Below are 23,587 nucleotides of genomic sequence, written 5' to 3' on the forward strand. Positions count from 1 at the left end.
TTGGGGTGTCTTATCCACCAGAGCCACTAAAATGCATAGAAAACTATGCTATCCTCGTATTGGTTCATCTATACATATATTTATCTTCTCCTTTGATCTGTTTGATTTGCCTTATTGGTTTTACATTAAATACACTGTGGACACTACACTGCCCGTTTACCGGGCTTGGGACCAGTACAAGCTGGGTGGGCTTGGGACCACTGGGTCGTGCCCTGTTGAGGAAGCATTTGTCTTTTTTTTTAAGGTCTGACTGTATATTTGCCCATTTTCTGTCACTCCACCCTTAGAATTTGTTTGTTTTTTTATTTACATTTTTTTTCTTTTTTTTTAGGTAATTGTGGATTTTTGTGGGCAATAACATTTGGGGGGCCTGCATTTAGGGGGCATTGCCCCCCTTACGTATGTCTACATATGGCCTTGCCTTGAAATAAAATAGGTTGAGCTAAACTGAGTTTAAATCAAACCCTTTTGCGATCTTATCATTCTGTTTACTCCCCTTGTCCTACGGGTCAATATTTTTATGGTAGTAGGACATTATTTTTTACCCACAAGATATCACAAGGGTTGAGATTATCACCTGCAATCCAAATTATTTTAATGAAAATACTCAAGAAGAACTTTAGGGAATTACCTAACAAAAAGGCTAATCTAATCCAAAAACACCAATGTTAATGTGAAATACCAGATGCTTTCTCCTCAGACTGTACTGCACCAAAAAAGTCAATTTTACTAATACAGGCATTACATTAGCAGGAAGCCCCGGGAGGCTCAGAGGGTGATTGTCATCCCGCTAAATCAACATCAGAACTACATGACACCAATGACATGATGACACAACAAATTTTACCCTTTGGATCATCAGTCTAGACATGGTTTGAACTCGTGCTCCTCTCAGTGACAGTTGGGAACATTGTGGCAGCTCATTAATCACAAAGAAAGCCTGGAGGAGCTCTGCTTAATCCCATGATGAAATCCTCAGCGACCTGCACCAGTGGTGATGCTCATAAAAGATTTGGCGGGAGCAAAAAAGAAAATGATTTACACCGATCAATCATTCAGTGCTAGCGCTCATTGGCTGGAACACTGGCAGCCTGTCGGTACAGCTCCATTGTAAAGGCCACCTGCTGACAACCACGCTTGATTAAAGGCTATGGCTCCCCTACCCTTTCTTGGTAAAAAAAAAAACATCATCACAGAGAGTTGCTAACTCCCCCCCCCCCCCCCCCCCCCTCTCCAGATCAGTTCAAGGCAAGAGTATTGGCATTTAAATTTGTAGCTGCTACTGTGAGCAGATGTCACCTCTGGCGTGTCAGGGTAATGGCACCAGCAGGCCCACTCCGACTCCTGGGGCTGAACAACAAACTACCACATGGCGTCAGCGGAGCGGGAGGGAAAGCTTCAACAAGTGAAAACTCTGCAAATCTGCTCTCCACACTCCTCTTCCCTTCTCTGCAATTATCGTCAAAGAACATCTGTTTGCTGTTCCTCTTGCTCAAACGAGTGTCCTAGCCTCACCTTGACCCATACTTTCAATCGGAGTGGATGTTATGACTAAAAATAAACAGTGTGAAGGAGTGAGGCTACCCCTTTGTCTGAGCAGGGCGTTCTCACTCGCTGCTGCAGTGAAGAAGGAAATCCCCCGACGAAGGCAGCCACTTCCTCCTTTGGCTAACAGCTCTCGATAGGTACGACCAGAACATCTGCCTGGATCGGATGCAGCGTGTACACTAAATTTGTTTCCAGGTTCTCAAGTCAAGCCCAGTGTCATTATGCTTCTGTCACAGTCTGACTGAAATGTCAAAAAAATTCTTAGCAAGTTACCTAATCCACACAAAGACTGCCATTCATCCTGTTTGCTCTTTAGCTCCAATCTATAACAGAATACCACTTATGTCAAAGCCATTTGTAAAGCCCAATTAATTCAACGTCTGAATATGTCAATTTTTGTTCCAAAATATAAACATTTTACTCTAATAAATCATTTTACATAAATGTCTATGGTTTTTTTCATTGTCAATGATGCTAAGTTATAATTAGGATTTGAAAAATCACCGTGTTTTTTGGACTATAAGTCGCAGCAGCCAAAACGAAGCATGATAAAGAAGACAAAAAATAATATGGTAGTTGTTACGGAACAATTAACATCCAGGTTAATACACAATTGTCGGAACATTGTTCTTATTAACTGACATGCAAATCATTTGATGCTTTTGACATCAATATTTAAAAAACACAGTAACTAAACTATCTATTATGTATTGTTTCCGTCTCCTAGATAAAAAGCCAACTGATTTGTGCATTGTGCTGTCTTAATAGCATTAACTGGTAATTCACAGCAAGAAAGACTTGTATTATGGCTTGTAAGTCCTTATTCTCATCAAAAATGGCATATTTTCATTCCTAATGCTGAGGCTTAGGAGCCCAACACAATATTTGCATGCATTACCCCGCTGCAACACCCAAAGGGGGTTTAATCATTTCAAAATACTCTTTGTAATGAGAGAAGATAACAGAAGAGTGTCCTGAGGGAAACCACCAGCTGTGATTCTCACAAATCATCGACAACCTGCATGGCAGATGTGACGACTCTGCTCTTGCAGTTAAGCTGGGAAATCACCAAATGATAACATGTACCTCTGTGATTATCTTTCGACCGTTCAAATCCCTGTCAAACAGTTTGCACCCCATCACCTGTGGTGCATATGCTTATGCATTACTGTCACTGACGTCAATACTCCTGAGACAATTGTGGCGCTCATGTTGGCGCACGGACTGAACTCTAAAGGTACTGTTGTTTGCTCGAGCGGTCGACAGTTAAATCCTAAGTTGTGCTGGTTGCTGCTCTGTGTTAAAAATTAACCAGCTGTTATTATTCTAGCCACATGGCATGAGATTGATGCATGTGTCAGGCAGCCTAAATGCAGAGTTAGTCATGCACTTCCATCAGTGTCACTCACTAAGCTCCTGTGGGCGGAGTCACCAGCATTTGTCAAAAAAAGTTGGGGATATTCTTTAAAACAAAAAAGGACAATGCAAGAGTCTGAATGTTTCACATGTGAAAAAAAAAATCAAGATGAAGGAATGATGTGGGAGTGATAGCTCACAATATAAGATGGTCAGCCTGTTCGTATGTGGTCCGTGATGTCCCATAAATCTTCCTCTATCACCTCAGCACTGATGGCAGAAAAGGATGAGGCGCTCACCAGCCCCCTCCATCTCATTCACGTGTCTATCTGCCTGTTATCCATGCCCTTGAGCAAAGATTACTGATGCTCTGCCTTTGATATATGACACATCATGTGCCACAACATTTCATCCAGTGAATTAACCTGCAGAGGACAAAAAAAACCTGGCTGCCATCAGTGCCCCGAATCACTCACAAGTCCTTCCTTTGTGTGGTGGTGCTTGATGATATTGTGACCATGAACACGCCCAGTTCACCTGCAGAGTGTTATCTGACCTTTGCAGGACTTCACATTTCTTTACCTGGAAGTCAACTCACATGTCAAAACACAGTAAAGCGTGCAGATGTAGCCCTCTAATGTATAATGTACTTTTTACTTTCAAAGTCCTTAACACTCACAATATATTATTTTTGTCAAGTTAATGAAACTCAGTTTATCTGGTTTTAGACAGCTTTCTCTCAATTTTATAGCTGAAATAGGTCAATGGACTTCTTAAAAGACGTAATCATGCTTTTCTCTGTCCTACTCAGGATAGTTATTGTTTAAAGTCTGCCTTTCCATCCCACAAATAAAAACCTTTAGGATTTGTTTTATTTTTAGGCAAAACAATACATTGTAAAGCTTTCTAAAGATTGAATTAAAATTCTTAAGATTCCTTTAAAACCAGGCACTTTGCAGTAGTAAAGTGCTAATGCATTTAATGTAAATCAACTGTTTGGCATGGAGAAAAGCAGCTTTGCCACTTGTGTTAGAAAAAAGTTGCACATCGATGCAAATCGGAAATGTAAAACAGCTTTTCTTTTTGGCAAAATCAGCTGATTAACGTTGATTGCATAACTGGTCAAAGTGTTTTAGTATGTCAAAGAGCGTGTGCTATTTAGGTGTTAAAGGGTTAAGTTTAGTTGAAAAAGGAAATCATGAGTTCCATTGTTTTTACAAATTTTACAGCAGCATTATTTGTTGCTGTTCAAATTTATGTATTTTTGGTATAACAATTTAAATCATCAGCATTTGTAATTCTATTACAATAACTATATTATACAAACACTATATGTGTGCTTAAAATAAGTCAATCCTAAAATACCTTGGTAAGTTTTTCTAATCATTTACCAATTGCCTGAAATGATATCAAGTCGGCTTTTCTAAAAAACAATGCAAATATATACATTTATGTAGGTGTTTTATTTTAACTAATAAATGATTCAAAACTAATACTCTGACACAAATATTTAAAAAAATATTAAAAATAAAAACTGTGTTATTCAAGTGATACTGCAATGGGGTTTGTTGCTCTAATTGCTGCTCTAAATAGAAAAAAGTAGCAAATCTGGGGGATCAATATGAAAAACTTGGAATTTTGTGGTGCAAAATAAATCTGTTAAATAAAACAAACTGCTTTGCATACTTTGCATTCATTCTATATTTTACATAATAGGAGACAGCTCAAAATTTTCCAAAATGACAATCAGGACATTACTATTAGAAACAAAGCCTGAATTAGAGAAAAGTAGCAGATTAAAAATTGGAAAGTGGTTTCCATTGTGTGGCTTCGTTGCCTTCTTTCTAGATTCCACAGCAGGTTGGCAGCTGCTCCTCTTGTTGACCCATTCAGGCAGTAATTGAAGCCACCCTCATGGCGCGAATGTACTTTGCAGAACATCGAGTAGAGGAAGAGTGGCATTATTCTGAAAAGAAAAAAGAAAAAAAATCACTTAAACAGAACACTTTCAGAACTCCCTGCAATATTTCTTTCTGGACTGACTCACAGAAACATGTTTTTTTTGTCTGCAAGAATCTTTTTGCAAATATCAATAAAACATGCGTAGTTTGCTGGTTCAATAAAGGTGTCAAAAATGAACAGCTTAAAAAAAAGGAGAGAATATTAGTATGTTGGTATGAAAGTGACAATATGTAAATGGACAACAGAAAGAGTTGAACAGCAGTAAAATACTGAAAGAGTTTAAGTAAGAGGTTCGTAAAAGGGCATATTGTCTGGAAGAATGTAATATAAACAACATATAGAAGATTTGCTACAACTTTTTTTTTTAAATTGGAAAAAAAATCCTGTTTTCTTTTGTATTTTTGCTGTTTTGCATTTGTTGAAAAACTCTTTAAAGTAGAAGAAAAAGTAGAAAACTGCTAATCGTTGCCAAATTAAAGTAGTTTAAGTATTTCAAGTTTTACAGTATTTGAACTTAAACAGATAAAAATAAAAAATATGATAGTAAACTATAGACACATTCTCTTTACACAGTCAAAAGTGTGCGTAAAAACACAACTCCTGTCACAGAGGGGAATAAAGCATCCCATGTGGTGCACAGAGCTTCATCATAAATCGTGACAAAGTGCCAATGCAGGAAAAATATGGTGAACCCCGACGCATGTGGAGTGTGGCAGTAAAGTGCTTCTCACCACCACAAATCTTGTAAAAGTCTCTAAAAACAGTTTGTATCCCTCAGAGTTATTCTTACACTGGAGTCACCTGCCTGATACCCTTCAGCCATTTTCCTCCAAAGCTGTCACACTCGCCAGCTATAATGTATTGCTTCACCAATGAGAACAGCTGTAGCCAATCTCCATGCTCTCTCTCCTGCAGCCTCCTACCTGTCCAGCATAAAATAATAAATCAGGATTAATTGATTTCCTGTCGGTCTCATGGAAAGGAAAATAAATTTTCATGTAGCGTGCTTCCCGCAGCATTATAATTTGGTACATGGCACCTAATTTAGGTCTTTTAATTATGCATGAGAGTGAAAAAGTGTGACAAAGTGTGCTGTCACCTGGCCCAAGGCCACAACTCTGGCCTCCATATGAGCTCAGACAACAATAGTATTAAGTTGAACACACATAAAAATCCATATATTCGGAGGCGACGCCTCTCGTAAAGAGTCCTAAGGTCAAGGGCTGAACCTATGTCTAAGGTAATGAGTGATCAGTCAAGCTTTCTCTCTGATGCCAAAATAAAAAAAAAGTCCAGATCACGCTGACTCCCTGCCTGTGACAGGAAAACAGATAAGGTGTTAGCAAAGCTGTAAAACTCAATAATCTGTTCTGTTGGAGTACAGCAGCCAGAGACTCAGAAAATATTTCCAAATGTTTTTTGTGTGTGTGTATGTGATAAAAGCTCCAGCCTCATAAAGCTGCAGGATAAAAAAAAAAAAAAAAAAGTGAAAGCGCAACATTAAAGATTTACACAGAACAGCGTTTGCACTCAGCTACTGTCATTGTTCACTGGATTAATAAACAGTGGAGAGAATAAAAGAGCGTTTCCCTCAGTTCAGTTAAACTAAAGCTAAAGATGGGAAGAAAGCAGGGTCATCACTGGGACAGGGCCTTAAATCAACCCAAAGGGCCTGCCCTTCTTAAAGCCCACAACCATAGTGGAGGGGGTCTCCCCCCACTATAGTTTTCTTTAGGAGTTTTTTGTTAATAAATAACCAGTATGCAGCTGGACAGAAAGCAGCTGTTTAAAAATAGCCTATGGGTTATAATTGTTATTACATTTTAAGTAAACAGTTTTTTAAGCAAAAGCAGCAATTTACCCGATGGCTCTTGTTTTCTTACCTTATCAGCTGCTTCACATCAACAAAAGAGACTCTTGGCTGAATATTATATGATTTATGTCATCACGAAAGACATTAATGCATAGATTTTTCAGCATAAACAATTACAGCCTGTTGACCCTTTTCATGTTACATCTGAAAGCATTTTAACCAAATCCAACAAGCATAAAAATACAAGAATAATAAGTCCATCAATCTTCAGAACCCACTGAAACCATTCCGGGGTCATAGGGCTGCTGGAGCTAATCCAGCTACAGATGGGTGAAGGCAAAATACATCCTGAACAGGTTGCCAGTCCGTTACACGGCCACACACTTTCACCTTAAAGCAGTTTAGAAATGCCAGATAAACCATGAAACATGTTTTGGACTATGGGAGGATGTCTGCGTACCCAGAGAAAACATGAAAACTCCTCACAGAAAGGGCTCAGTCGGGATTCGAACCAGGGGCTTCTCACTGTGAGGCGAAAGCGCCAACACCAATATGCAGCCCAGGTCAAAAGTCAAATTATTTTTTCAGGTGTTAGGCATCACCCCCAACTGGATTAAGCTCTTTATCACCATTCTAGGCAGTCCAATTTGAGTAAGTCCCCATCCTGCCTTTAGGGATTCATTCACAGGAAGCCTCTGTATAGCATCGTTCTGCATCAGCAGAGCATCGACTCACTATATGAACTCATATGAGTGAATAGCTTCCATTTTGGCTTCTGTTGACACGTGTGTGTGAATGGGTGCAATCACTTTTAATTGTTTCTCTAAGCTCACTCAGATCTGCCTTCCAGGAACATGAGGCCGAAATAACTGAAGTTCAAAGTGAGATTGCTTGAACAAGCTGTTCTACAGGACAAATCTTTCAGGAACAAAGGGATCCAGCTTCTACCAGAATGAAAAATGGGACGTGGGACGTTGTAAGAAACAAAACTTCTTCACTAAATATCCAATCTCTCTGGATTTTAGCTCACATCTTTGTTTTAACTTGTGTGTCCAGTAGCTGAGCAATCACATAGGAGCTGAAGGCCTCTTGTGTTGGACATATTTTACTGTTACAACAGGAGGTCATGAATCTTCTGACACACAAGGTGTATATAGCCCTTTTGTAATTTTGGCTAAATTTGTTTTATTTTTATATTGGTAATCGATTTTTGCTGGACCGGACGGAAGAGAAAAGGAAGGAATAATCATAAAGCAACAAGCAATGAGTTGCTGGAAGTGTATCATCATTATTGTCAGTTGTAAATGTTAGCCTATAAGGGGCGGGGCCTGTCCACACGCGCTCATTTAATGCTTGTTTAAATTCTTGACTTTATTCTCATCTCAATTTAATTATTGCTGAAATTTGATCTTTTTTTTTTTTTTTACTTGTCCTGTCCAACAGCTAGGCAAACAGATGAGAGCTGAGGGCCTCTTGTGTTGGACATATTTTATTTTAACAAGAGGGGTTATTCATCTTCAGACAAACCAAAGGTATGTCTGAATAAACCCCTTTTGTAATTGAGGCCAAACTTTATTAATTTCAATCATGTTTGAAAATCTTTGGTGTTGGACCGGACGGAAAAGGAAAGAGGGGAAGAAGAGAGAGGGACGTTAGAGAGAGGGGGGGGTAGGAGGGTGATAATAGGAGGGGAAGGGGGGTAAGACCATGAAGCAGCAGAGAGCAGACAGGTTTACTGGTTGTTTATCGTTACGGTACGGTTCAAATGTAGTACAAAAAGGGCGGGGCCTGTTCACACACACTCAAATATTATCAACACACCTGCTAGCCGCAAAAATGTCCACATGTCAACATGCACACAAAACAGATAGTGTTCACGAACGCATACCTATGCCTTTAAACCAACTAGTGTGAAATCTTTCATTCATTCAATCATGCAAACTATTAGTGCAAAGGTGAGCTAACACCTGTGCTCAGGTGAGTGTATATGTTCTTCTAAAATGGATGGTGGAATGTGAAAAGAAGGAGGAGGAGCGCCCAGCCACCCCCACACCCATACCCCCGCCGCAGCAGCAGCGGCAGCCGGAATTCCCCCAACGCCACACGGGAACAGGCAGGGAACAACCGCCCCCCGGGCGACCAAGACCGCCACCCAGGCCAGGGCCAGCAGGACCGCCGCGAGGCCCCCAGAGCCAGAGAGCAGGGAGGCGCAGAGGGAAAGAGAGCGCCGCCCCAGCCCAGCCAGGAAAGCAGCCCCCCGCCGCGCCGGAAGAGCCCAACGCAGGGCCCCACCGGAGAGGGACGCCCACAGCCCCAGACGAGCACCCCACCACCACCCAGGAGTTCCGGGCATCCCCCCGCCCCGACCCCAGGTACGAGCCAGGACCCCCCAAGGGAGACCCGCTCCGCACTCCAGGCAGCCACCCACCCGGCCCACGGTTGGTCCAGGTAGGAGCAAGGCAGGGGCCCGCCGCCCCCGCCCAGGAGGGGGAACCCCGGGGAAAAAAGGGCGGCCCACAAGGGATGTTATAAATATGGCCCGACCAGGCTCGGCCATGTTGGAAGTTTGGCGGGGCCCAGCGCCCAGGGGCAAGGACCAGGACCCACCCCCCAGGGACACGAACACCCCCGGCTCAGGTGTAATATGAACCCCCCCACCATGCGGAGAGAGCACCGCCGGGCCCAGGGAGCCGGCACCCAAGGGACACGGCCGCCATCGCCAAGGGGCCCGCACCCCCCACCAGGGAAGGGGTAGGGGACAGATGGACCCAGGTCCCACCTTCCTTGTAAAATGTGTGTGCGTGTATGGGTGTTTGAGAGGGTGTTTGTGTGCATGTGTGTGTGTTTATGTTTGAATGTATATATTGAAGGGGGAGGGGTGTGTGTACTAAGGGGGGTGCAGTTAAAATTGGCGAGTAGGGCACTAAGGGGACATCTCCTGATTACTCACAGTGATGTCCCCTCACCCTCCACACCAAGGGGCCCTAAATGTCTAAGGTGCGGTTAAAATTGGCAGGTAGGGTGCCAGGAGGACATCTGCTGCTTGCTTGCAGTGATGTCCAAGCACCCCCCCTACCAAGGACCCTACATGTCTAAGGTGCAAATAAAACCGAAAGAGGGGGGGCCCACTCCATACGGCAACCATAGGAGGGGGGCCACTCCCAAGTAGCCCCCCCCCCCAAGAGCATCGCAGGCTAGACCCCCCACCCCCTCACCCTAATATGAGGTTATATAAGGAAGGGGGTAAGTTGGGGACAGCTGGTAGACTGTCCCCCGGTGGTCAAACAGCCGTCCCCCAGCCCACCCCCAGCAAAGGGGCCAGGGCCACCCAGCCCAGGGGCCCACCCCCGGAGGCGCCGACACCCCAGGCCCGGCACCACCCACCCCACACAGAGAGAGAGGAGCCAGAAAGCGTCGCCCCCCCCGGAGCAAGCCCAGGCCCCCACCCCCAGACGCCGGCCCTAGAAGAGCTCTGGTCAGGCTTCGACGGGACCGAGGAGGCCAACCGGCCGAGTCAACCACTGATTGCCTCAGCGGAGACCCCGACCCGCTAGCCCCCCCGACCCGTACTAATAATGGGCCCCCCCTCCCCCCCAGAACGCCCCCCCACAGGACAGGGCCGACAAGCCCCCCACCCCACCCCACCCCAGACCCCGCAGCCGAAGCGGGTGACACCCAGAGCGACCGGGGGCCCCGAGAGGGTTGTCCCGTCCCGTCCCAGAGCCAGGGAAGGGCCGATCCCAGCCCCAGGTGCAGATGGGCAGCCCATCCGGCGCCGCTGGGCCCCCCCCACCCGAGCAGGGCCCCCCGCCAACCCCCCCCAGCACAGGCAAAGGGACCACCCCCCCAAGCCAAGCCAGACCACCACCCCACCCCCCCACCACGCACCCCCGCACCCAAGCCCAGAGGACCACGCAGCGCCCCAGCCCGCCCCACCCAGGCACCGGACCCGAAATTTGAAATTTGATCTTTATTCCAATCATTTTGACCTTAGATGCTAGATTTCAAACTAGTCAGTTTGATCTATGTGTATGACTTAATTTGACATATATTTATTTTATTTTTTTATTTTCCTATATAATTTTGACTTGAAAAAAAAAAGTAAATTTTATTGTTTTAAATATTGCAATTTATTGCAAAACACTGTTTTTTTAAAATGTACTTTATTGACAGACTTTTTTCAAAGTTTTGATTATTGCCCCCCACTGCCCTTTATTTAACAAAACTAACAAAACTACTTTATGATATCTTGCACCAAGAAATTATATTGTTTCTACAAATCATTTTTAATATAAAAATATGTGTCTTTACAAATGTGTTTTTGCAGAAAGATTTTTAATGTTTTAAAGTCCCACTCTGATCATCTTTTGATCTATTTTAAAAGAGTTCAGTTATCTTTTATTTATGCAGATGCCACTTTTTATCTAAAAAAAAACTGTGTTGTTTTCCAGAACATAGTTTCTGCAGAGCGGCAGTAGTTCACCAGAAATTCACCTCTCAGTTGTAGTCAGGACTGTCAGCTGAGAGTAAGCCTACCCTCATTTCCCATCTCCTTTGTTTTTCAGTCTTTCAGGCTAGCTTACAGCCCCTCCCAACCCCGAGCTCACATTAGCGGTACAACAAAAATGGCAAACAATATTGGAGCTATCCAGCCGTACAGTTTGGAGTCAGATGCTAGCTCAGACGAGGAAAACAAAAACGTACATGAATCTAGTCGTCTACAAGTGGCTACAAGCATTTTTTTGTCTGCTCCTGATTCACCACCATTTGAATAAGGAAATACTCAGAAGTGCAACGTTAAGCTAAATTTTCTATATAAAAGTCCTCCATCATGAGATAAATGCCACAAAAACATGTTAAAAACACTATTTTCATCAGAGTGGGTCTTAAACAGTTTAATTCTAAACAAAAACATTTTCTGTGAACACAGAAAAAAAAAGCATTTTGTTTACAAATTAAGTGCAATTACATGACATAAAAACCAAGGATCCAAATGAGAGTGACGAGATGTTGGTGTTGTATTTGCACATTTCCTCTCCCTTCATTGGACATCAGTTTATATAAAGGCACGAATAATCTGATTTACCAGACGTACAGTTCAAGTGAGAATGATGTAAACGCTGCTGGATGGTTTATTAGTGTACACTCTGCTCCAGTTTCTTGCAAAATTTGAAAAACAATCTGTGTGCAGTGCAGCACAATGCTGAGACATTAATCACTAAAGGCATCAATTTATTCCACACAGCCATGAGCCTGTGGCAACAGCTGCTAAGCATTCAGGTAAAGCAAATGATTCATGGCCGTGTAACAATAATGACGAAAAAGAGTCATTACCATATCGACAGCCTCACAGATGGATTATCTTCATTGATTACTTCATGGCTTGTTGATAAGTATTTGTGTGAGAGGCAAATGGGGGAAGAAAAATGTGCTCGCGTGGAAGAAACGCGCCACCGAAAATGTCTCTGAGCAAACTATTGTGGTCATTTTCAGGCGTTTATACTCAGACACGAAGGCAGCCAAATCAAAGGAGGTGAGAAATGAATAGTCTTGATGATATGCAACGGCAAAAGGAGAATTCATGTGCAAGATTTCACAGCTAATCACAGGCCACTGTGATTCATTGCACATCTCATTCGGCTAGCCCGTTTATCACATGATGCATGCTTTCCCTCCTTTCCGCTGCCTGGGCTTCCCACTCTGCAACCTTGCCAAGGTCAGCCAGAGGAAATGATACCACTACACCACAAGATTTATACGAGATTCACTCCCGTTTGCCTCCCTGTGTACAAAACACATAGACTCCCAGCAAGGTGCTGTTTCCTTCCCTAAAGGTTTACAAAGCAGAAGTCCACCTATTGGGTGCCACGGAGAGCGTGAGGCTGGCAGCTTGTCTTGCGTGACAGGTGCTAATTGAGAAGCGAACGGAGGGTGTATCCACTTTAAACTTTAAAGCTCACCTTGGCCCTTGCAGCAAACCCAAATGAATGACCTTGGGTTTGATGCAATACAAAGAATTTTCAGTTGTAGGCTGTGAAAATAAGACGAATACAAGAGGATTTTCTGACAACCTTCCCAAAACAAGACATTAATATCTTTCAGGCAATATGTATGTTGTTGTTTCTCTTTCGGCTTTTCCCATCAGGGGTCGCCACAGCGAACCAGTAGCATTGGTAAAGTTGGCAATGTTTTACGCCGGATGCCCTTCCTGACGCAACCCTCTCAAAGCAACCAGGCTTGGGACCGGCACAGAAGTAGAGAAGGGAACAGGGAGCAGCCCGGATTTGGACCTGGGTTTCACGGATGGAAGGTGCCGCAAACCAGCACGAGCTAAACCGGCTCCCTCAGGCAATATGTATGTAATCTTTCATTATTTGTTGGATCACAGCAATAATATAATAAATTAACATACAAATATTAACAAATTGAACCATCAAGTTTGTGTGTATTTTTCTAATCACATCGTTATGAAGCTACTAAAAATCAATATACAACAGGGCACATTTTTGATATATGATTATTAAGGGTTAATTTCCTCAGTGTTATGGAATCCTCCATTATTTTGTTATTAATATTAGCTTTTAGAGGTTTACATGGTCCATCGATTCATGTCATATCAAGTCTCAAAGCTGTTTATGAGAATTCAGCAATGATGCACTTACATCAACATAAAGATTAAATATTTTTAAAAGTCTTAATCTTCAAGTCTTAATCTCAAGGGACTCATAATTCAAACTTTGCATCCTCCATGTCATACCTTTGTCCAAAAATGTCCAAGCAAAAACTGTAAGTGGCAGTATTTGTCACCAAATTACACTATAAGAAGAAAGGTAAACAATCACACAACAAAACAACAACAAACAATTTAAAAAACTGTTTTTTGCACATCTCTTTTGAGTCCAAGTGACAAAAGTGCTTTGATATAGAACATTTGCAAATGTCTTCTATGCTAGCTAAAGAGAATATAGGAATATTATCTATTGTTAAATATTTCAGAATTATAAAAAAATGTGAAAGACTTTTATGAGAAAAATTGACACAATGTAATAGTTTTTTGCACTGAAGTAGCAGATGAGGACTCTAGAAACGTCTTGTGATCCAATTACCGGTTCAACTACTTATCTGACCTTGTAACCCTTGTGATGGTTGCAGGAAGAAAAAAGAAAAAAAAATACACAATATTAAAGTACATTTTCAGTTTTAATGCATCAGTCAAAATGCTTAAGTTTGGGAGTGGAGGGGTCTTTCAGTAGACTTTGGTCAATGGACAAAGCAATGGAATTTGGGTTGCTGATCCAAAGCATTTACTGTGATCATTTGAAAAAGTTTTGTAATTTGTATCATAGTTGTATTTCTAACCTGTGCCAAAGTAAACCAACTGTATACCATTTATCCACGAAAAGGTAGGAAACATTAAAAAAAGAAATTATCTTTGAGCGATTATGACAATACTAATCTAATCTCACACACTTTGGAAAGAATTTTGGGATCGATAAATTCTTTCCGGTGTTTCCAACTGGAGCCTTCATGCATCTGGAAACAAGATCTGCATTTGTTGGCTCCATTTGAAATGATGTTCTAATTAGAACAGGACGAAATATGAAGCAATTATTTTCAAAATACCGACTCTGAAAGCCCCTAAATTTAAATAAATCTTAGGTCCCAATGTAGTTTCAAAAAGTGTATATATGGATGAGCTTTTACTACCCAAATCTGAAGATCTGCTGTTAGGTTAAAGAAGATAATCAGTGATTAGTCTAATTAGGAGTGAGGATATAGGGGTGATCAGCCTTCACGTGCCCTTGGTATCATAATAAAGGGATGGTAAATGGGTGCGAGTGCATCGTCCCTTGTCAGTGTCAGGGGGCTGCCCTGCCCCATGCTCGGAGAGGACCAGGGCTCTAAATTGCTTCCACCTCTGTGACTCTGATTAATGAGAATAGTTCTAATCGGAGTTCCTGAGGCCAGAAGCATTAGTCTTAATCTTAGGAGCCCCATCCAGCAGCAACACTGACATTTAATGTAGTGCTAGTGCAATGGTAATGAGAATTCATTCCCTAACATGGAAGCAAACTATCCTACCCCCACACACACAGGTCTTGGACTTAAGAAAGTTATTGGCCATGAGTTTCGGGGTTTATTAGTTTTCTTCAAGCCATAAGTAACCCAAACTATCTTGTTTCAGTCGGGAAAAATTAGAATGCGTTTGAGTACACAGATTAGCCCGTATGTTCTGCTCAGATATGTCTTGACTTTTGACTAAATGAACATACCAACAACTGTTTTTTTAGTTTATTTATTTAGTTAAAATGTTAAATAATTGATTTATCTACCTCAAAGAAACATTTTAGCTTCTACAAATAGATAAGGCTTGGTTGTTCTTTTTCTCCAGTGATGCAGTTACTTACAGATTTATAATTTTACTTTTGTCGCAAAAAGACCAAAAACATAATTGCTAAATTGACAAGGGTCAGATTTAAGGTCAAGCATCTCCTGAGAATGATTTAATCTGTATTCAGCTGGATGATGACACGACAGCTTATTTCTAATGTGCATAAATTTGCTTGAAATGTGAAAGCAAGCAATCATAAAACAATAGTGTAAAAACATGCGTTCTTGTTATTGACTCCACTTGAACCAATGCAAACGGTCCTCCTGTGCACACTTAGCAGTAGGTAAATTGCTGTGGGATTTGTATTGCCAGAATGTTTTAGTAGGTAATTCCTCTGTCTTTCAATTTGTTTGTCTGCGTTAAGTTGCCACTCCGGCCCCATCCATTCTCACATCCAGTTCCCGGCTTTGTCCATCCATCAATGGGGCGCACTTTGTCAGTCCTGACTTCATCTTGGCTGCTGCAATCACATCCGAGCAGGGCTCGACTGCCACTGGGGAGCTTTTTCACCTCCCATCTGCATCTACCCGATCTGCTGACGGGGCCCCTGACGTGCAGTGTTTTCTATTGCACAGGCAAGCAAAAAACACACTAATGCTACACCTCATTTCTCTGGACCACTCTTGGCCTAACATAGCAGGATGAGGGGAAAAAAAAAACGGCTTGGGAAGGGGTGATGTGTGGGAGGGGGGTGGTTGACGTTAGATTGAGAGAGACGGGAGGCAAAGAGGGGGAACCAGTTTCACAAGGGATTGGCTCTCTGGTCAGCAACAGCTCAATTTGTCTTTTCTTCTCAGATATATCGATAGACATCAAGGTTAGAAAATGTATCACTAAGTAAGACTTGATAAGCTGCAAGTCAACTGTTTTTCAAAAGGGGGCAAAGAAGACACAGGGAGGAAGGAAGACCAAAATTATTCTGTAAACTCCTTTGTGCAGCTACAGTATGTGTGATGTATGGTTGTGGGAGAACTGACAGGTAATTGAAATCCAAATGACAACAATTTTGATGAAATTTTGTCACAAAAATGCAGTTTTTTTCGAAAAAATGTGTAGAGATTACTCTATTTAACTTTCAAGTCTTACTGTTTTTGTTGTTGGCAAACCTACACCTTGCCCAGGTACTATGGTGGAAAATGAGTTTTGCAGCTAACACGGGCAAATTTACAGACATGATCATTAATTTGCACTGTCCCAGTTTAAATAAATATTGAATCAAATACAAACATTCTAACATAGAGTCAATGACAACTGGTTCCTTTCTCAAACCTGCCACCACTGGTCATTCAAGAAACTGCAAAATGTAGTACTTCCAGTTTGGCCTCAAATTTGGGAACATGTTGAAGGTTCTTGAGAGTCACAAACTGGTTTGCATAGAACTAATTTGAAGCCACTTTTCTACTTCTGGCATTTTTCCATCTTGGTTGGCTGAGTTACCAATCTATTGATAAAATGGTCAAAAAGCAATGACACAAAGACGACTAGAACCAGTGAGGTAGTTTTACATCTAAGGGTTTGATTGTTACCTGTTAGTAAAAGGATCATCTTGAAGTCTATAAAGATGCCAGTAGTATAACTGTAATGTACATAAAGCTTTAGAAGTTTTAGATCCAGACTATGTCTTTTGGTTGATGTTAGAATAGGAATGGCTCACTTCCTTTGAGGTAGTATTGTTTAGCATTGTTGGCCCCACAGCTCTAGTTAAAACAAATTCATTCTCAGAAATGCTAACAGAAAAAGCTTAGTCATGGCAAATCATTTCTTTTTGAGGCTTCAGCTTGTGCTTCTTGAAAACCAGAACAAAATAAAGTTAATTTGACGTGCACCAGAAAATCAAAAATTACCATTTCTATCAGCAGGAAACACGATTACTACTGTGCAGTTTGTCAAAAAACTACTTGGCAGAGTAAAACCTTTATTAATGAAAAATAAATCTACAAAAACTAAAAATGTCTATGGCAACAAAGGCTTTAAATGATATATCATTGGATTTATGCACTGCTCTTTAATTGATTATTTGTGGCTTGATGCACAGGGAACCACCATTTACACTGCATTTGTTGTTGTGGTAAACTTGATTAACCTAAAAGCATCATAACAGAAGAAGATACTTTCATACATAGGGCAAAAAAAGTACTTGATCGGAAGGAGAGAGCATATTGAAAAATATAATTACATATTACATGTGTTTTGTGTGGCTTAAACCACCTTAGCATAAATACTGATTTAGTAAGAGTTTTTTTTCCTTAAGCAAAAAAATCTTGAATTAAATTGGTAAACAAGGAGATTTGAGAAGCTAAATAAAATTGCAGAAAAGCACTGTAAACTGTAGCTTTAAAAAATGAAATGTGTCACGGTTCCGCCGTCAGCTGCCTCCCTCCTCCCTGCTCCTCATTGGAACCAGCTGCACCTCATCACCTCATCACCAGCAGACCTTCTTAAGGAGATCCATCCCAGCATACTACGCCAGTCCGTTACACTCTCTCCGGTGCCTACGCCTGGTCTCTAGTTAAGTCCAGTTTTGCCAAGTTAAGCCACGTACTTACCTTGCCTTATTCTACGCCTTCAGGTCCGCTCCTCCACGGGTGCCGCTGGTTCTTCCTCGTCACCGGCTGTCTACGCCGTCCTCGGCGCCTCCACTCGCTCCAAGCTGTGCTCGCCGTCCTCGGCGCTCCACCTCGTCACAGGCTGTCTACGTTGTCCCTGACATTCCTCCTCGTCCACGACTCGCATCACCCTCAGATTAAATCTTCTGACTCTGCCTCGTCTCCTGAGTTTCTTCCGGGTTCCAGCAACTGGGTCTCCATAGTGTTTGACCATGACAGAAATGTTTGATATTTTTTAACAAATTAAAAGTTGAGTATTTGACATTTGTTGGACTAAAGGTTTTAAGATGACACAAACTAGAAGAAAAAAAAATGTTATTTTTAGATACTAAATAAATATTTTTACATTTTTAAATAACACTTTCTCCTACTTCATCACTTATAGTCAGATGTTTAGCTCGATAAATAAATAATAAACTTGAAAAGCAATAAAAATCTTTAGTTAAGCAAATTAAAAATGCAACACAGTGATCTTTAGGGCAGAAATTCATAAGCGTTCTGCTTCACACTCATTTACATTAGTGAACACATTGCAGTGCAATGTTATTAATACTCTGGACCTTCCAAAAGGATCTTGTTATAAATGGACCCTGTCTATACTTTCCTCAACCTCTAAATGAGTATTCTCACTTCATTGCCCGCATCCAGAGCATCAGCACAATGAGAGAATAACAAATGATTGCTATTAACTGTATTGTCTGTAGTGATGCCCGCGAACAAACATAAGTCCATAAATAACAATTTGCGGGGATAAAATAAGCTTTAAATGAGACAGATACGAAGGTGAGTTGTTGCAAATGACATTTGAGGGCCTGGAGAAAATGAAAAGGCTGCTGTTAGTGAGAGGAAGAAAAAGGAGCAGTGTCAGATAAAGCCTGACACTGAAAGAAAATTCGACCTCCATGACCTGCCCAGGGTTTTATGTCCCAAACTGTAATGTTATTGGTGGATTATAGCTTTCTCCACACTTGGAAAAACAACATCCCAGCAAACACTCAACTGAATGGGCTTAAACAACAAAGCAGCTCCTGCTCAAGTCGTTTATCTGGACACAAAGGCAATTCCTCATATTAATTAAGCCCTGTCATTGCCGTGCTCTCTCCCCCTCGCCAAGCTCATGTCCACAGCCCTGATATGTGGGCTAAGTGTTTTCCCTGACGCCTGCTTTCCACATAAAACCTCTGGTGGGAGCTGCTGTTTACTGAATCAGTTCCAGTTACCAAAATCCCCCTGCCATGTAAACAATGTCTGCAGCAACTAAACACAGCGCTGTGCTGGGTGTCTGCAACATGAAAAGTGTTTATCCAATTAAGTGGCGTTTCAATAACATAATCCCAAAACCATGAAGGCTTTTAATAAGATTACATGACCAGCAGAGACATTGGCGTCACTCGTTCTGTGACGTGTGGCTCAATAACATTAAAAGTAGCAGAACATGATCACATTCATTGGAGTGTCTTGTCCTTTTTTTATTTTTGCCTCATACCACTGCTGCATCGAAGCCAGGGCAGACTCAAAAATGACATCTGGATTGTCTGGCATGTCCAGATGTTTTCCTTTTTCCTTTTGGACAGGTTGGTCAGGTTGAGTTACCTGGTTTGCTCCTGCAAAGCCATCATTCCAAAGGATTTCCTTGTGGCGTGAACAGTGCAACGATGCACGATAAGAAAAGCAGCTTTTCTCTACGTCAGAATCAGCTGATTTACGTTGATTGTTTAAGCGTTTGAGGAGTTATAGTATGTCAAAAAGCGTGTTTTTTTTTTGGTGTCGGCAGTGACAGCTCCAGTGTTAAAGGGTTAAAGGTTTATACTCTTATATTCTGGGTAAAATTCCTTCCATGCATCTTCTTCTGCGTATCCGGGACTGGGTGGCGGGGGTAGAAGTCTAAGCAAAGATGCCCAGACTTCCCTTGCCCTGTCCACTTCCTCCAGCTCCTCTAGGGAGACACCCCGCCACCCCCCCACCCCGAGACGTTCCTGGGGGTCCCCCTGGGTAAAACTGTGAAAAGAAAAATCTAGAAATATCTTAAGAAATGAAAAGTTTTATTTTTATTTTCAAAAAAACAAACAAAAGAGTGAAGATTGTCACACCATGGTTTTCCCAACAGCATTAATGTTGTCTGTCAATATTCGCATCTTCTCATGAATCTTCTCATCACTGCAAAGGCTAGATTTTTTTAAAATAAAAAACCTACATTCACTTTTTAGAACCAAAAAGTACATATCAAATTGGAATACAGTATTTTCTACACAGTGTGCCTTATAATCCAGAGCGCCTTATATGTGATTCATTCTGGTTGTGCTTAGTGATGTCAAAGCAATTTTGAGAAGAACAGGGCTGTCGATCAAAATGTCAAACTGTATTTTTTCAGAGAGAGTGATTAGTCTGATACAGTGTGTGTAGTGAGCATAGTCACAGTAATTTTTGTTTTAGCGGTATCTGTTTTTTATGCGTTGAAAACAAGGTTGAGTATAGGGGCGGAGCTACAGGGGAGAAAGGGAGGGGCAGTAGCCCGCCCAGCAAAAAGCTTGGCCCCCCACTTCCCCCCAATTTTTGAATCATAATTTGTAACATTATTGACAAAGATTTAAATAAAAACCATCAATACAATCTTCTTTAAAATAAGAAAGATGGGTTGCTCTAAATTAAGGAGATGGGACAGATTTTAATCTCTCTATGACGGTTCATCTTTAACAGTAACCCACACTGAATACAGCTTTGGCCAAGGTGTCAAAATAATAGCATTCATTAAAACTACAGCCGGGTGTTTCACAGAAAACAAATATGGAGAAGGAATATAACAAAAGATTGTTTATATGTTGTGGCATAAAATAGGAGGGTGCATGAGCGAGGCAGCGGCGGGAAGAGGTGATGTTGACGGATGGACAGAAGTGACAGTGCTGTATTCATCCTGCACGCTAGAGCGCACGTCCTGCTAGTGGCGGTCGACAGAGCAATAAATCACAGGCCCTCCATCCTGTATCTACAGCTTATTACATCCACCATGACAAATAAATAATAATCCCTGTCAGCACAGCCCTTTGCTCAAGGATTGAGTCTGAAAGCGTTTGCTCATCACTCCTACTCCTGAGTGGAAACACCAAGACAGAAGAATTGAATGGAATGCTTTACCAGTACTCTGAAAGGCGCCTGAAAACATTAACAACGGCAACAAAAATAGGAAGGTCAAAAAAATAACATCAGTCTAATTCATTCATTTTTTTTTTCTATTATTTTTTATTTATTTATTTTGCAGTGGGCTCTTCAGTTCAGAGTAAAAACACACACTGCCCCATAAATGTTAAGATTTGTATGGGACAGCAGCGGTAGCTTAATGTATGCTTTTATTTTGATGTCTAAGGTTCTTTGTGATGCTACACCTCCCAACTGAAAGGAATTCAACATGTGACAAAATTCAGATAATCTCTTATTGCCAAGCAGGTCTTTTTATTAAAAAACAAAAAAACAAACTTAGAAGTCTTTGGGATTAAACTGAACAACGTCAAATTCAGTTACATGACTTGAATTTATATGATTTAAGATGTGTTAAATTGAGACCAAATCAAATAAATTGATTTACTGAGAAGAATTTGATTTAACTGAACTCAACTAAACTTTTTTAACTAAATGACACTGAACCGAAGCGAAATGGACAGAGCCAGGGTAGCTTGAATTGACATAAATTCACCTAAATTTTATTCAATGAGCTACACTAAACAAGTATAAAATGACTTTATGATGTTTGCATATGTAGAAAATTACTGAAGACTGACTTCAATTGTCTTTTAATTTATTTTAAAACCATTCCCAGTAGTCTTTTATGTATGATTATGCATATTTTTTACCCAAATAAAAAAAACCTGTGTTGGTTTCTAGGACATAGTTTCTGCAGGGCAGCTATAGTTCATTAGAAATTCGCCTCAGAGCTGTTGGTGGGACTGTGGGCACAGAACAACCCCGGCCCCTCTCCCCCTCCCCGTTGCAGAGCGGAGCAGGACACTCGTTGCCGCTCAGCTTCTATGTGTAAGATCTTTTTCAAACTGCAATTTTTCATCTGCTCCTGATTCACAATAATCTGAAAAAATTAATTCACAGAAATGCAATTTTAAGCAAAATTGTCTTTATGTATGTCCTCCATTATGAGAAAAATGCCAAAAGATAATGTTAAAAAAAAACAATTATTTAGCTGAGTGGGTCTTCATGGTTTCGGTATTGTGTTGCATCTTAAGCACAAATAGTCCAGTTATTTAACCCTTTAACAGTGGCGCTTCAGATTCAGTGTTGTCATTCCTTCGACTACTGTACCACTTCAACTGTTGATGCAATTGTTGTAATTCCAGTGGATTCTGGAACAGAGAAAAGCAGCCTTGCTCTGACATGCAACACTTCACTGTAGCAAAGTGTTTACGCAGTCAATGTAAATAAGCTGATTCTGTCATGGAGAAAAGCTGCTTTGTGCCATTATGTAACACTTAACAATTATTGGTATCAAGCTGATACTAAAAGATGCTTTTTACAACGTCCGAATCAGCGCATTCCCTTTGATCGCATAAACGATCAAAGAGTTATAGTCTGTCAAAGAGCGTGTGTTATTTAGATGTTGCCAGCGACATATCTGGTGTTTAAAGGTTACGGCAAAAATGGTTTTACAGCAGATACACCACAAGTGAAAAGGTTTCAACATTTCAGCTGGTTCTTTCTCCAATCCTAAGAAGTCTTGCATCTTAGCACAGTCACCAAACAAAGTAGATCCAAAAAGATTCACGTTCTTCTTAGGACGCAACCGTTAAGAGACTTAATTTCTCAAAACACCAAAATCTACACTTTGATTTCTAAGTTTTGGATTGCTAAAAAGCTGTTCTTAGCTTTTAATAACATTAACACAACAATAAACAAAAACACTTAAGCTTTTTCATCTGTTTGACAAAACCATCTTGCTAACTCTATGAATGGAAAATACCTTTTTAAATCAGTCTAATTTCCAAGGACACTAATGTATGAACATATATAACTGTCAGGTTTTAGCTTCATCAAATATAATTTCCTATTTAGATAGATTCAGCAGTTATCTAATTGCTTAATCAATGAATGAGCAGAGCTGCTGGCTGTATTGTTTGGATCAATACAAATTCATTTACATGTGTCTGCAGAGAAACACATCCTCCTGCTCCTCTCGCTCTTGCATTATTTAGAGGACATGTGCTGTAAAGCTCATTTAAAGCCTTTGTCCCTCATGCCCCTATGTTACTGTAAATTATACAAGAGCATTTAATCATCCTTAGATGAGGAACCATTTACTTTGCAATCCCTCAATAAAAATTAAAAGCCCTCATAAAAACTGGAATGAGAGTGAGACGCCCTCGTCTAAATCAAAGTGAGAAGTCCTTTCAGACTACAAGCCCGAACACTGCTCTGCCCGCTTTTATTTTGACATTTGTGGATGACTTCAGGTGTTAAAACAAAATAAAATGCAGATGAGAGCAGGCTGTCATAAAGGTTAGCGAACTGTAAATGGTGCTCTCCATCTTCCCTGGGTAATTGGTGCAAAACTGTAAACATGCTGAGAGATGTGAGTGTGTCCTGCCGCTCCCTTAGTTACAGCATAAACATTAATCATGGCATCACTGGCCCATGATTAATCATGAGTAATTGATCACACCGATCTGTGGGAGAAAATAAAGAGCTTGTTATTGCTGTCTCATAGCAGTGACTGTTGCTGTAAAATGCAGCTGTGTGCTTAGAATTGCAAAGACAGTGACTTGCCACCCGATCATTCCTGACCGCAACTATGTTTCTTTTAGGAAAGGTGAAAGATGGGACAAAAGTTTAATGTGTTTATGATTAAGTAAACTCAAAATGTGCAGCGCCAACTTTTACTGCCTTCCATTATCTAAATTAGTGCTGAAACAA

At 41.1% G+C, this 23,587-nt stretch overlaps 2 long non-coding RNA genes across 2 annotated transcripts; one reads left to right on the forward strand and one right to left on the reverse strand.

Annotated features, from left to right (window-relative positions):
- Positions 1-4,587: 4,587 nt before the first annotated feature.
- On the reverse strand, positions 4,588-9,881 carry LOC144987821 (uncharacterized). Its single transcript, XR_013651489.1, has 2 exons — positions 5,598-9,881; positions 4,588-4,870 (listed from the first exon to the last, which is right to left on the reverse strand). It is a non-coding gene; the product is annotated as an uncharacterized LOC144987821 (long non-coding RNA).
- Positions 9,882-17,419: 7,538 nt separating this feature from the next.
- On the forward strand, positions 17,420-17,832 carry LOC105356561 (uncharacterized). The gene is made up of 2 exons (XR_910674.3): positions 17,420-17,559; positions 17,641-17,832. It is a non-coding gene; the product is annotated as an uncharacterized LOC105356561 (long non-coding RNA).
- The last annotated feature ends 5,755 nt before the right edge of the window (positions 17,833-23,587 follow it).

This window comes from Oryzias latipes, chromosome 19 (assembly GCF_053564925.1).
Source record: "Oryzias latipes strain Hd-rR chromosome 19, Olatipes_Hd-rR_3.1".
Classification (NCBI taxonomy): Eukaryota; Metazoa; Chordata; class Actinopteri; order Beloniformes; family Adrianichthyidae; genus Oryzias; species Oryzias latipes.